At 36.8% G+C, this 11,932-nt stretch overlaps 1 long non-coding RNA gene across 1 annotated transcript; it reads left to right on the top strand.

Annotated features, from left to right (window-relative positions):
* The first annotated feature begins 7,513 nt into the window (after positions 1 to 7,513).
* On the top strand, positions 7,514 to 8,171 carry LOC129744142 (uncharacterized). The gene is made up of 3 exons (XR_008736834.1): positions 7,514 to 7,713; positions 7,781 to 7,891; positions 7,947 to 8,171. It is a non-coding gene; the product is annotated as an uncharacterized LOC129744142 (long non-coding RNA).
* Positions 8,172 to 11,932: the final 3,761 nt, after the last annotated feature.

The following is an 11,932-nucleotide window of genomic DNA, read 5'->3' as shown; positions in this document are numbered from 1 at the left end:
TTAAGGAAATAAAAAGTAAGAAACAGATTTTTATGTGTTTTTTGTTGTCTGTATGAGAAGTATGTAAGAAAGTTTCTGAAAAAAAATCTACAAATCCCATGTTCAGAACAGATCATCCCGGACCCAAAACTACTCATCAGTTGATTGAAAATTCAAACAATATTTGATGGAAGATGAGCAGAAATATATGCGATACATAAATTCATTTCTGACAATTGTTGTAAAACACGCCTGAATGTACTCCGTCGATTTACCTAAAGTGGGCCACAGACTACACAACATTTGTACAAATGCGATGAAATTCGATGAAATTTTGTCGCTGTGAACACGATTTGCATCGTTTATGGCACTGCTTGAATGAGCGCCCTAACGGTTTGAGTAAAATCGGTCGGGATCGAAATATTTTGTACAAACCATCCTCCCAGCCAGTGTGGAGATGGTTTTTCTGTTGCTGTTGCTGTTTTCGCCAGCAATCGTTTGTGTTCGTGTGAAATATGTTTGTATCGTGTGTGGATCGTGTATGGCACTGTTTGAATGACCGCACAAACCGTTCGAGTGAAATCGGTCGGGATCGAATTTTTTTGTACAAGCAACCCTCTGTGGCATGGTGTATGGTGCTGCTGCAACACATTTCTTTTCCGTTGAAGAAAATGTTGATATTTAAAGCATAACTCATTTTTTTGATTATGTGCAATATCGGTTGTTGAATGCAAGCTTCTATCCAATTTGTTCCAAGTTATTGAAAATTTCGATTATTTTTAATTATCTGCCAAACACCAGCCTCTTCCTCCTCCCCTCGTGACGGTCCGAAGGATTTAAAATTTGTTCCGGCCTAAATGATAAATTTGGCCCCAGAAAAGCAACGATTGTTGTTTACTGAATTTTAATTCGGGAGACTATGCAGCGCCTTAAGTTATACTAACTAGTAGATAATTAAAATCTGTCATAGGCAAAATTTTACGCTTTCGTGTACGCAACTGCTTTCGGTTGTTTGAAAAAAAAATTGATCACTTATATGAATAACTGTTGAAATCAACTTGACTTTTCTTACACTTTTTTTAAAACTTTTATGGGGATTTTAGATTTAATGGTTTTAAATCGGTTTGATTCGTTTGGTAAAATTTCAATATGTTATCGGCTGCTTTTGAAAAATATACTATATCATTTTATTAGCGTAAGAGGATAGAGAGGTTAGTATAGAAATGCCAAACATTGAAAAATAATCGAGACTTTCGCCTGAGAAAAAACTTGTTCAAACTCAGTAAGAACAACAATTTTTTGTATTGTTGCTTGCTTGTGGAACAGAATATTATTAAGAAAGTATTATTCAGGGAATCAGTGTCAGATCCTTTCCGAAAGCATTAAAAAACGCCTGAGAGTATACCATAAATCCGTGTCTATAAATGTTCGTTATTGACAAACAGCAATTTATGTGATTGTGGCCAAGGTTACCATGACATCGAGCATATTGTCTAGTCGTGTGAGGTTCCTCTTGTCGCCAGACCGAATTTAATAGACTCCATTCGGGCCCGAGGAAAACCACCTAACGTTCCAGTGAGGGATGTATTAGCTGTGCTAGATTTTAACTACATGTTCGAAATCTACTTCTACCTAAAATCTATCGATCTGTGTCTATAATTCCGTTTCTATCATCTTTTTTTTTTTAACTAAAAGTGTTGAGCTAATCATACAATTGTAAAAACAAAAACGAGTTTGGTTCCTTAAAACCTAAAGGTCGTTTCAAATAAAGAATTATTTAAAAAAAAAACAAAAACTCAATATTTAACGCCTGTGTTTATGTAACGCTTTTCATAATTAAATATTTTCGATAAAAAAAATCATTAGTGTGGAAAGAAGCTAAGTATTTAGTGCCAAAATTAACTGACAGGAGCAGTCTTAGAGGAAGATAAATATGACATACACATATTTCCGGTGTGGTAGTTAGCATTCCAACTTGAAGGGATAAAAATCAAAACAATCACTGAGACATACAAATTTTTCTAATAAACACAAGTCCCAGCTGAAGCTATTATCAATAATTTTATCCGGAGATTCCCAGACTACCACATTGGCGACAAGGCGAACCCTGTGTGCAAACATGAAAAGAATCTTTTTTTTAGAGTAAGTAAAGAATACAATTTTTGACCAAAAAAGTCCGAGTAAAAAAAAATTAAGTAAATCTCAACGGAGGTTTATAAAAATTCCAAAGGGAATAAAACATAACAGCTCAAAGGAGTTATAAAATATCCCAAATGGGATAAAAAGAATCTCAAAGGAGATGTTGAAAAGCCTCAAAGGAGAGCTATCAAATATCTCAAAGAAGATCAAAAGCAAAGCGTCAAAAGAGAGCACGAAAATATCTCAAAGGAGATCAAAAGAAAAGCCTCAAAAAAGAGCATTAAAATGTTTCAAAGGAGATTAGGAAAAAGCCTCAAAGGAGAGCAATAAAATATCTCAAATGAGATTGAAAGAAAAGCCTTAAATGAGAGCATACAAGTGTCTCAAAGGAGATTAAAAACAAAAGCCTCAAAGAAGAGCATCAAAATGTCTTAAAAATGGTATTAAACGAGCTTTCTTTGATGGAAATAAAGTGTAGCAAAAATTATTATTTTATTTCAACAATCCTCACGTCTATGACAACTTGTTAGTTCCATGACAACTCGCTTACTACCAAGATGTCTTATTTTCAAGTTGTAAAAACTGTGTTGTATGATACTTTCAAAAATTTCGTATATCATTAATCAACAATAACTGTGTAGCCGATAATTCGGAGCACGACACTCTCTCGGCAGATATGCCTCTCCCAGTCGATAATCTCCCCAAGTCGTCCCTACAACACGCACACACAAGACGGCTGAGCTGTCGTGTCGTGAGCGGTCGTCAGTCGACTTGCAGTCTTTAGCTAGAGTGAACGCATGTCTCCCGTTCAGCCAGTACAGCGCGAAGCAAATATTCCACAATGGCGAATCCTGCCAGGAGAATTTTAATTTGGCTGAACGGGAGGCTAGTTTTTTCGAGTTGAACTTGAGTGTGTTCGGACGTGAAGTGTTTGTGTTTCGCTGGCTATTCGGTAAGTAAACCATTAAAAGAACTTGAAAAGAAAATTTGTTTGTTGTGTTTTCTTTCTGCCGGATAGCTGTGAGTTAAAAGTGATGCTAGTGTTATATTGACATTTAATAATTTTTTTCTTGATAAAGTGACTCATCCATGATTGTGGATCGCGGAATCAACACCGTTTAGTTTGAGCAGGACACAATTTCGACTGCCGTTTGTTTTTTCTTTTTCGCATCACTTTTTGCGTTCGTTCAGTTTTTAACGAAACCTTCGTTACGAATGTCAAATAGCATCATTCAAACTTACTCAAAATTCGAATGATTCACGCACACACACACACGTCTTACCATTGTGAGAAAGTGTGCTCTCTTGCTTTTCAAAAAGAGAAGTGACAACACAGCACTTGGCACGAGAAAAGCTGTTGTAAAATTTGAATATTTAAGTAGCATTTGCGAATGGAAAACCGATACAGTTCCCGGAACTGCGCTGTTCAATCCTGAATTTCTTTTTCTATGCATGGACGAAAATGTTACACTTATGAATTTTCTGTGACTTTGCGTATGAGGGCGAGTTGGTTAAAAAAAATGTGCTTTTAACAGTTCTTATTTTTACGATTTGACAGATTATGGAACTTCTCATGGAGTTTTTTTCAAAAGTCCTACTTGATATTTAATCGATTTCTGAATGAGGAACTCAGATGTTTCAATATACGGTACTAACTATTTGTACCTAAAAAAAAAGAGTTATGAGAAATGAGTCAAATCTAAGGCAGTCTGTAACTGTTGAATGCTAAGTTTTGTTGTTAACATGGAAACTTCAAATATCAAATCTTATAGAGAATCCAAATCCAATCTTTAAAAAAAAATTGAATCTGGGGTGAAATTATGAATCCTATTCGATTCGAGATATTAGTTTCGAGTTTAACTCGAATCGAGTTAGAATCGGAATTACGTATCTCGTTCGAGTTCTTAATTTTAACGTACTACACTTCGAGTAAACCGGGTAGTAGATCATCTCGAAATGTTCCATTCGAATCGAGCTCGTTCAAGATCGGTAATGCCATAATCGGTCGAATCGAACGAAACTCGAGTGTTTCGAGTTCCATAATCCCGCCCCTGATTTAAAAAAATTAAAAAAGCATTCTTCCACCAACAAAAAAAAAAATAATAGAGAAATTATAGTTTTAACTGTGTGCTTAGTGAACTTCTAGTGACGTAATGAAAATCATGTTTCGTATACCATCGAACAATTGGAAAAGTGTACTGAAAGTTAATTATATTAATATACGTTGGATCGGGAGGACCAACATGAGGAATGCTCTGAAGGTTCACTTCATGAATGTACGTTGGATCGGGAGGACCAACATGAGGAGTGTTCTGAAGGTTCACTTCATGAATTTACGTTGGATCGGGAGGACCAACATGAGGAGTGTTCTGAAGGTTCACTTCACGAATTTACGTTGGATCGGGAGGACCAACTTGAGGAGTGTTCTGAAAAGTTCACTGCATGAATTTACGTTGGATCGGGAGGACCAACATTAGGAGCGTTCTGAAGGTTCACTTCATGAATTTACGTTGGATCGGGAGGACCGACATTAGGAGTGTTCTGAAGGTTCATTTCATGAATTAACGTTGGATCGGGAGGACCAACTTTAGGAGTGTTCTGAAGGTTCACTTCACGAATTTACGTTGGATCGGGAGGACCAACATGAGGAGTGTTCTGAAGGTTCACTTCATGAATGTACGTTGGATCGGGAGGACCAACATGAGGAGTGTTCTGAAGGTTCACTTCATGAATTTACGTTGGATCGGGAGGACCAACTTGAGGAGTGTTCTGAAAGGTTCACTTCATGAATTTACGTTTGATCGGGAGGACCAACATGAGGAGTGTTATGAAGGTTCACTTCATGAATTTACGTTGGAACGGGAGGACTGACATTAGGAGTGTTCTGAAGGTTCATTTCATTAATTTACGTTGGATCGAGAGGACCATCATTAGGAGTGTTCTGAAGGTTCACTTCACGAATTTACGTTGGATCGGGAGGACCAACAAGAGGAGTGTTCTGAAGGTTCACTTCACGAATTTACGTTGGATCGGGAGGACCAACTTGATGAGTGTTCTGAAAGGTTCACTTCATGAATCTAGGTTGAATTGGGAGGACCAATTTATTTACGTTGGCTTGAGATGGCTGACATGAAAAGTTTCAAATTGTTACTCTGATATCGTGTTTTAATGACCAACCAAATTTGTGTGAAGCAGAATGGCTCCCAGCAAAAAGGTTTCATAGGTATGAAAAATTTCTGTTCAGAATAACCAGTTTGAATAGTTCAGTACAAAGAGTTAGCTTGAAAAAATCGGAGTCGTGGATAGTATGTCTGGAGGGGGATGTTCTGTACATAAAGGTTGGTGAGAAAAAACACCTATCGGAACGACAGGACCAACATATTGTGTCTGGAACATGGTATCTTGCAGAAAAAAGTTGAATTGAGAATCGAAACAAGTAACGTCGTCTAACGCCTTTGTCAAATGTATTACAATGGATTTTTGAGATGAAGATACTATCAAATTGCTTTTTTAGCCATTATTAAAAACAAATTAAACTTGCCGGTTCAAAAATCGGTCTAGAAGAAGATACGTTAATTCAAGAAGTCCCACTGGCAAAAAAAAGGGTTGAGACGCGAGTTCGGCAGAAGAATTGTCCAGACAAGCAAACGAACAGTACGAAAATCGAATCAAGAAGTCCAATTGAGGATGATAGTGATAATATCCAATCAAACTCGAGTTTCCAGTAGAAGCAAGGGGACGGCAGAGAAAAGGTTTGGAAAATTTTCCCACAAGATTGGGTAAAGTGCTGATAATAAGTTGACTCATTTCCTTAAACCCGTAAATCAAAGTGAACCAGCAGACATCATTTGTTTCGAGATTAACTACGTATTCCAAAGCTTGTACAAAGTGTTCTCTAACAATTCATGACGAAGACTTAACGGCAGTCATGAATATAACCACAATATACTTTTGAAGATGCCCTCGAATCATCGACCACAGGAAAGTTCCAACTTGTGCTTTTATGACGGTAGGTCTTACTTAAGGATAATTATTGGCGTGAAGGAGTGAAAACTGCGCTGACCAAAATTGTGTGATTAAAGTTCGATGGAAAAAAATGGAAAATACGTATGTTTGCATACACTCAGTTTTAAATTTAGCTAAAAAAACATTTTGTTTTCGTTTTGAATTTTTGTGTAGGGGGGAGATGTGTAGCCGATAATTCGGAGCACGACACTCTCTCGGCAGATATGCCTCTCCCAGTCGATAATCTCCCCAAGTCGTCCCTACAACACGCACACACAAGACGGCTGAGCTGTCGTGTCGTGAGCGGTCGTCAGTCGACTTGCAGTCTTTAGCTAGAGTGAACGCATGTCTCCCGTTCAGCCAGTACAGCGCGAAGCAAATATTCCAACTTTAGTTAGATAATCAAGAATAGTTTGAGAAACCTCAATAACCATGAAGAACTCCAATAACGTTTTAGTATCGAGCTTACAAACTGGTTTTCTCATGCGTAAGACACGGAATTGGCGATATGAAGCCTTGCTTCACAGGCCGAGTAAACCTTAAAACCAACAACAACAAAACACTTTTTTTTATTTATTTGATCATTGGGATTTTAACATCTATGGAGTCATTCATCCTGTAGAGAATAGGAGTGAGTAAATAAAAGAGAAGAATAGCTAATAGAATTAAGTGTATGCTGCAGATGATTAAGTTCCATTGAGCATGTACGTGCTGGCGAATAACGTAAAAAGGGATAGCCGATACCTTCCGTTAACTGCAGTAGTGTGAGTGTGCTTGAATGAATTCAGAAGTCGGTTAGTGAATCGCGGTTCGAAAAGAATTGGGAATGTGTATCGGTGTGCGTGAACATTCTTCAGGACTTGTAGGGAGGAGTGATGAAAGATTCAGTTGAGAAAATATATTTGAAAGGTACAGACGCGCCAAGGAAGAGCTTAGAACGGAAACCGGTAAACGAAATATAGTTCGGATTTCGGAAATATGTGAATACGTCCGGTCACTACACATCCCTCAAGTCAACAAGACACAGAATGAGTGACATAAAGACATTGACTATAATTTCTAGTTCAGCACTACTTTTTCTTATTCTATGTTTCGTTCAAGCATCCTTGTCAATTCCAGGTCCCCAGAAGACGTTAAATTTTATTCATTCGAAGAATGGTGTTAATCATCAAGTTCATCAATAATTCTTAACTGTGAATTTCTTATAGTTATTTTGTGTATGCTTTTGTTCGTGCACCCAAAATAATTTAGAAATTATTTATACGGGATTTTTCACGTAAACTAAGCTTTTGTGGCATCACATCGCTTCTACGTATGCTTTGTAGTAACTAATGTACTTCCATATAACTGTCACATGAATTTCACGTAAAGTATAGGTGGATGGGTTTGAATACAATTTTTGCCATTTTCTTAAGCATGTGGTGGTATTTTCCTATTGGAAAAGGGAATTGTTGTCAGTTAGCTAACTTGATTTTGTCTGGATGCGGCAGCTCGATAGCATTCAGCATCGGAGACGAGCAGTACACCACAAAGGACGTCCTGCGGGTCGCAAACACGAGAAATACAAACCCGAGCCTCTGGAGCAAGGTGGTAAGTGTGAATTGTTTTCCCTTTCGAAATTTCATGCAATTTATGCTGTGGTTTGTGTTTTTTCCAGCTTAGAAGAAAGCTCCAAGAAATCCGTGGAGAAGACGAGGAAGAGCCGTGAGAGGAAGCCCAAGCACCAAGTCGGCCCGGATGGAAGTTAGTTTCTACTGATCCTAACCAGGTTATCAATTTGATGATTCAATTTTTAATTGTTTAATATTTTCCATTTTTTACAGGATTCAACAAACTATGCAGCTCGATGGAAAGAAGTTCCAGAATTGTGTTTAAATATAAGTTTCAAGTGTAGTGACAGTGTGACGAATATGGTAATGAAAATAAATCATATTTTTGATGAAATTCAATTTGTTTTCTTTTTTATTACCAGAAATAGAAACGTAACAAATAGTAAAAAGAATCTAAATATCATTCCGATACTAAACACATTTCACGTAGTTTTCATTTTCATAACACGTTGAACGCATGAAAAATTCACGTAAATTGCACGTGATGTTCATAGAACAAAATTCCTATTAGGGGAGCGTTTACTTATTTTATCCGTACAAATTACGTGAAAATCAATTGGATAAATATTATGTCGTTTTTCACGTAGCAGCAACGTGCAGATTATTTTGGGTGTGGTAGAATGTATTTCCTGAGTATTTTATGAAGCGCAATATCACTTTTAACTCGATTACTCGCACACCTTCTTCCCATTTTTTTTTCACAGAACCAGAAGTTTTGGATTAAATCTCGTTGAATAAGCATTTCAGAAAGAACTTGAGGATGAACGGCGACCGCGTCATACGAAAATAACCGGAATCAGAGCTAAATACATTGACATATTCTCTCTGCCCGAAATAGAAGAGGGTCGAAATTGTCCTGAAACTGAATCAAACTGCAAGTCTTTGTCACGATGCTCTAAAATAACAAAAGGAACTAGGTTGAAATCCGAGATGAGGGCGGATATATTTCTACTCGAAACAAATTTCAATCTAATAAGCTGTGGTGGCCGTAACCGTATGCAGCAATCAGTACAGGTTTTCAAGATCCATTCACTAACGTTTTGGTACCAAGACATTGCTTTTTTTCAGACTACGATCATTCTTCTGTCCAGTTTGATTTGTCTATGCAGCAGGAAATTCGTGGAATCCCGGATCCGCATCGTCCTCTTCTGATTCCAAGAATTTTCGAAGCTAAATATAGACACGTCGATGCTGATAAAATGTACTTTACCGATGGATCACTTATAGAGGAAACAACAGGATTTGGAGTGTTCAACGAAATATCCAGAGCATCTCACAGTCTCCAGTCACCATGCTCTGTATATGTTGCAGAGTTAGCAGCTATTCACTGGGCTTTGAATAGTATCGCCACACGACCTATTGAACACTACTATATTATAACTGATAGTCTCAGCTCTGTTGAAGCAATCCGCTCTATAAAACCAGGAAAATTCACGCCGTACTTCCTCGAAATGATACGAGATATATTGACCACTTTATCAAGACGTTGCTTTTCTATCACCTTTATCTGGGTCCCCTCACATTGCTCAATAGCAGGCAATGAGAGGGCAGATTCCCTTGCAAAAGTGGGTGCGATGGAAGGCAACATTTACCAGCGTGAAATCGTATTCAACGAATTTTACTTCTTGGCTCGAAGAAACTCTCTTGTCAACTGGCAGCGTAGATGGGACGAGGATGAGTTGGGTCGGTGGTTCCACTCGATTATCCCAAAGGTAAGCCTTAAACCCTGGTTTAATAGATTGAACCTGACTCGGGATTTTATTCGTATATTTTCCCGTCTCATGTCCAATCATTATTCCATGAATGCGGTACTCTATCGTTTAAATATTGCTGGCAGCAATTTATGCGGATGTGGTCTAGGTTACCATGACATCGAGCATATTGTTTGGTCGTGTGAGGACCACCTATTCGCCAGAGCGAACTTTATAGATTCCCTTCGGGCCCGAGGAAAACCACCCGACGTTCCAGTGAGGGATGTATTAGGTATGATGGACTTGGACTATATGTTCGAGATATACCTTTTCCTAAAAGCTATCGATCTTCGACTATAATTCTCTTTATTTTCATATTTCCCTTTCTATCTTTCTTTTTCTTCAAAAAAAAAAAAGTGAACTAGATCTAAGTACACAATTGTAATCAAACAAAACGAGTTTGGCTCCTTAAAGCCTAAAGGTATGAGCCGTTTCAAATAAATAATTTACAAAAAAAAAAGACATTGCTTTTAGAGGAATTTATATATTATCTCTTTCATTGAAAATTGGATTTCGTGCAATGTTTTGCAGTCGCAGTAATCCGTACAAAGGTTGACCGAAAAGAGGTTAGCGTGTAGAACTCCGACAGATTTTACACTGATTTGACAGGTCGCACGAATGTGCAGGTTCGCACAAATGTCGCAGTCATGAGTGCGCAGTCCAATTTAGTGCGCTGCGATTAATATTTTTATTTGATTTTTAAAACAAAGGGAGATGTGGTAGTTAGCATTCCAACTTGAAGGGATAAAAATCAAAGCAATCACTGAGACATACAAATTTGAATTGTCAGTTAATATAGTTAGATTTTCTAATAAACACAAGTCCCAGCTGAAGCTATTATCAATAATTTTATCCGGAGATTCCCAGACTACCACATCCGGCATGAAGAAATATTTCCTGTCAGTTATAAAAATTTTTTAACTCGCTTAGAAATTTTAAAACGATAAATTTTGATGAATAATTTCCTTATTTCTAAATTTATGCTGGTTTTTTTATTCAAATAACCGGTAATATAATTTTGAAAATATTTAAGGTTTTTTTTATTATTCGTTTATTTCAATCGGCAGGTTTTTTTATTATTCGTTTATTTCAATCGGCTCAAACCTTTTACATAGCTAAAGTTGCTTTTTTCACATCAATTGTTGAAATCTACGTCACGGATTTATTTCCATACTGTTTTTCGTTTCATGGTCAATTATTGGTTGGTTTTATGTTGTCTGCTAGACTTAAAGTCTGGTTTAAGTAATTACAGTTCGTTATTTTAAAACTAATATAGCCAAAAAGAAGGAATCCAAAAAGAAGGAAGAAAGTTGAAAAACATACTCAAACGTGGAGATTGATAGATTTAATATTATGATTTACATATTTCGAACATGTAGTCAAGGTCTACCGCAGCCAGCACATCCCTCACCGGAACGCACTATTTCATGTTTGTTAGCTCAAATATTAATATTAACATAATGTCAATAAACATACGAACTAAAAAGTAATTACTGAATTGAATCAACAGCAATTTTCAATCGGAATTGGAAGAATAGGATGAGAATCGAATTGAATGGACCAAAAAGTAAACTCGAATAAGAATAATTTTTTTAAGCATCGATAACTGCTCGAAGTTTTTTTTCTAGGATTTTTATCATGTCGGATGATTCATCCCAAAAGAATAACAACTCTGAGGCTCGAAGTTCATTCCCAGGAGCTTTAAAAGCGCCTAAAGTTATAGCTGGCTAAAGTATCGTCAAGCAGCTAAAAATTTTCATTAATCATTAACAAGCCTAATTAAAACGCCTTTGTTTAGGCTTCATAATTATGGTGAAGGATTTATCTAACGAAAGACAGTATACTGTGAGTATATTTTGAGAATACTTCTTGTAATTTTTTTTATTATATAACTGCTGCAGCAATTCTTATAAATTGTCAATGTTCTCTCACTCTTCCTAGCACATTTAAATAGAGTTTTCCGTGTCTGTAAATTGACGAAAAAAGTAGTTATTTGGATGAATTATAATTATACTTGTAGGTAGAATTTCTTAGTGTAACCAAAAAAACTGGTTGTTCTTATTCTTCTATTCTTCTAGTCAAATTCTTCAAACTGATAGTACAATTGTCTTTAAGTCCCTTTTTTTTGTACATATTTTTCTTTTCACAGTGTTTATTTAAGAAATGTTGCGAAAATTTCTACTGCACCGTTTAAGAATGTGTTAAGTTTATTTTTCTAAAACATTTTTTAAAGTGATGTTCGAAACATGACTTTGGGTTTTTGATGAGGTACTTCCATTAATTCCATTAAAGTTTTAAACATTTTTCTACAATAATTGAAAATGTACGCATTTCCGTGCCTTTTCCTAACGCGATTTCTTTCAGTGCTTTCACCATCCGAGACAACAACCGAACGCAATCACCCGGGACACCCACCCACCGGCAGTGTCGCGTTGGAAGTTTGCGAAC

Source organism: Uranotaenia lowii, chromosome 2 (genome assembly GCF_029784155.1).
Source record: "Uranotaenia lowii strain MFRU-FL chromosome 2, ASM2978415v1, whole genome shotgun sequence".
Lineage (NCBI taxonomy): Eukaryota > Metazoa > Arthropoda > Insecta > Diptera > Culicidae > Uranotaenia > Uranotaenia lowii.
The sequence above is the reverse complement of the archived record's forward strand: the minus strand, read 5'-3'. Positions and strand labels throughout refer to the sequence as shown.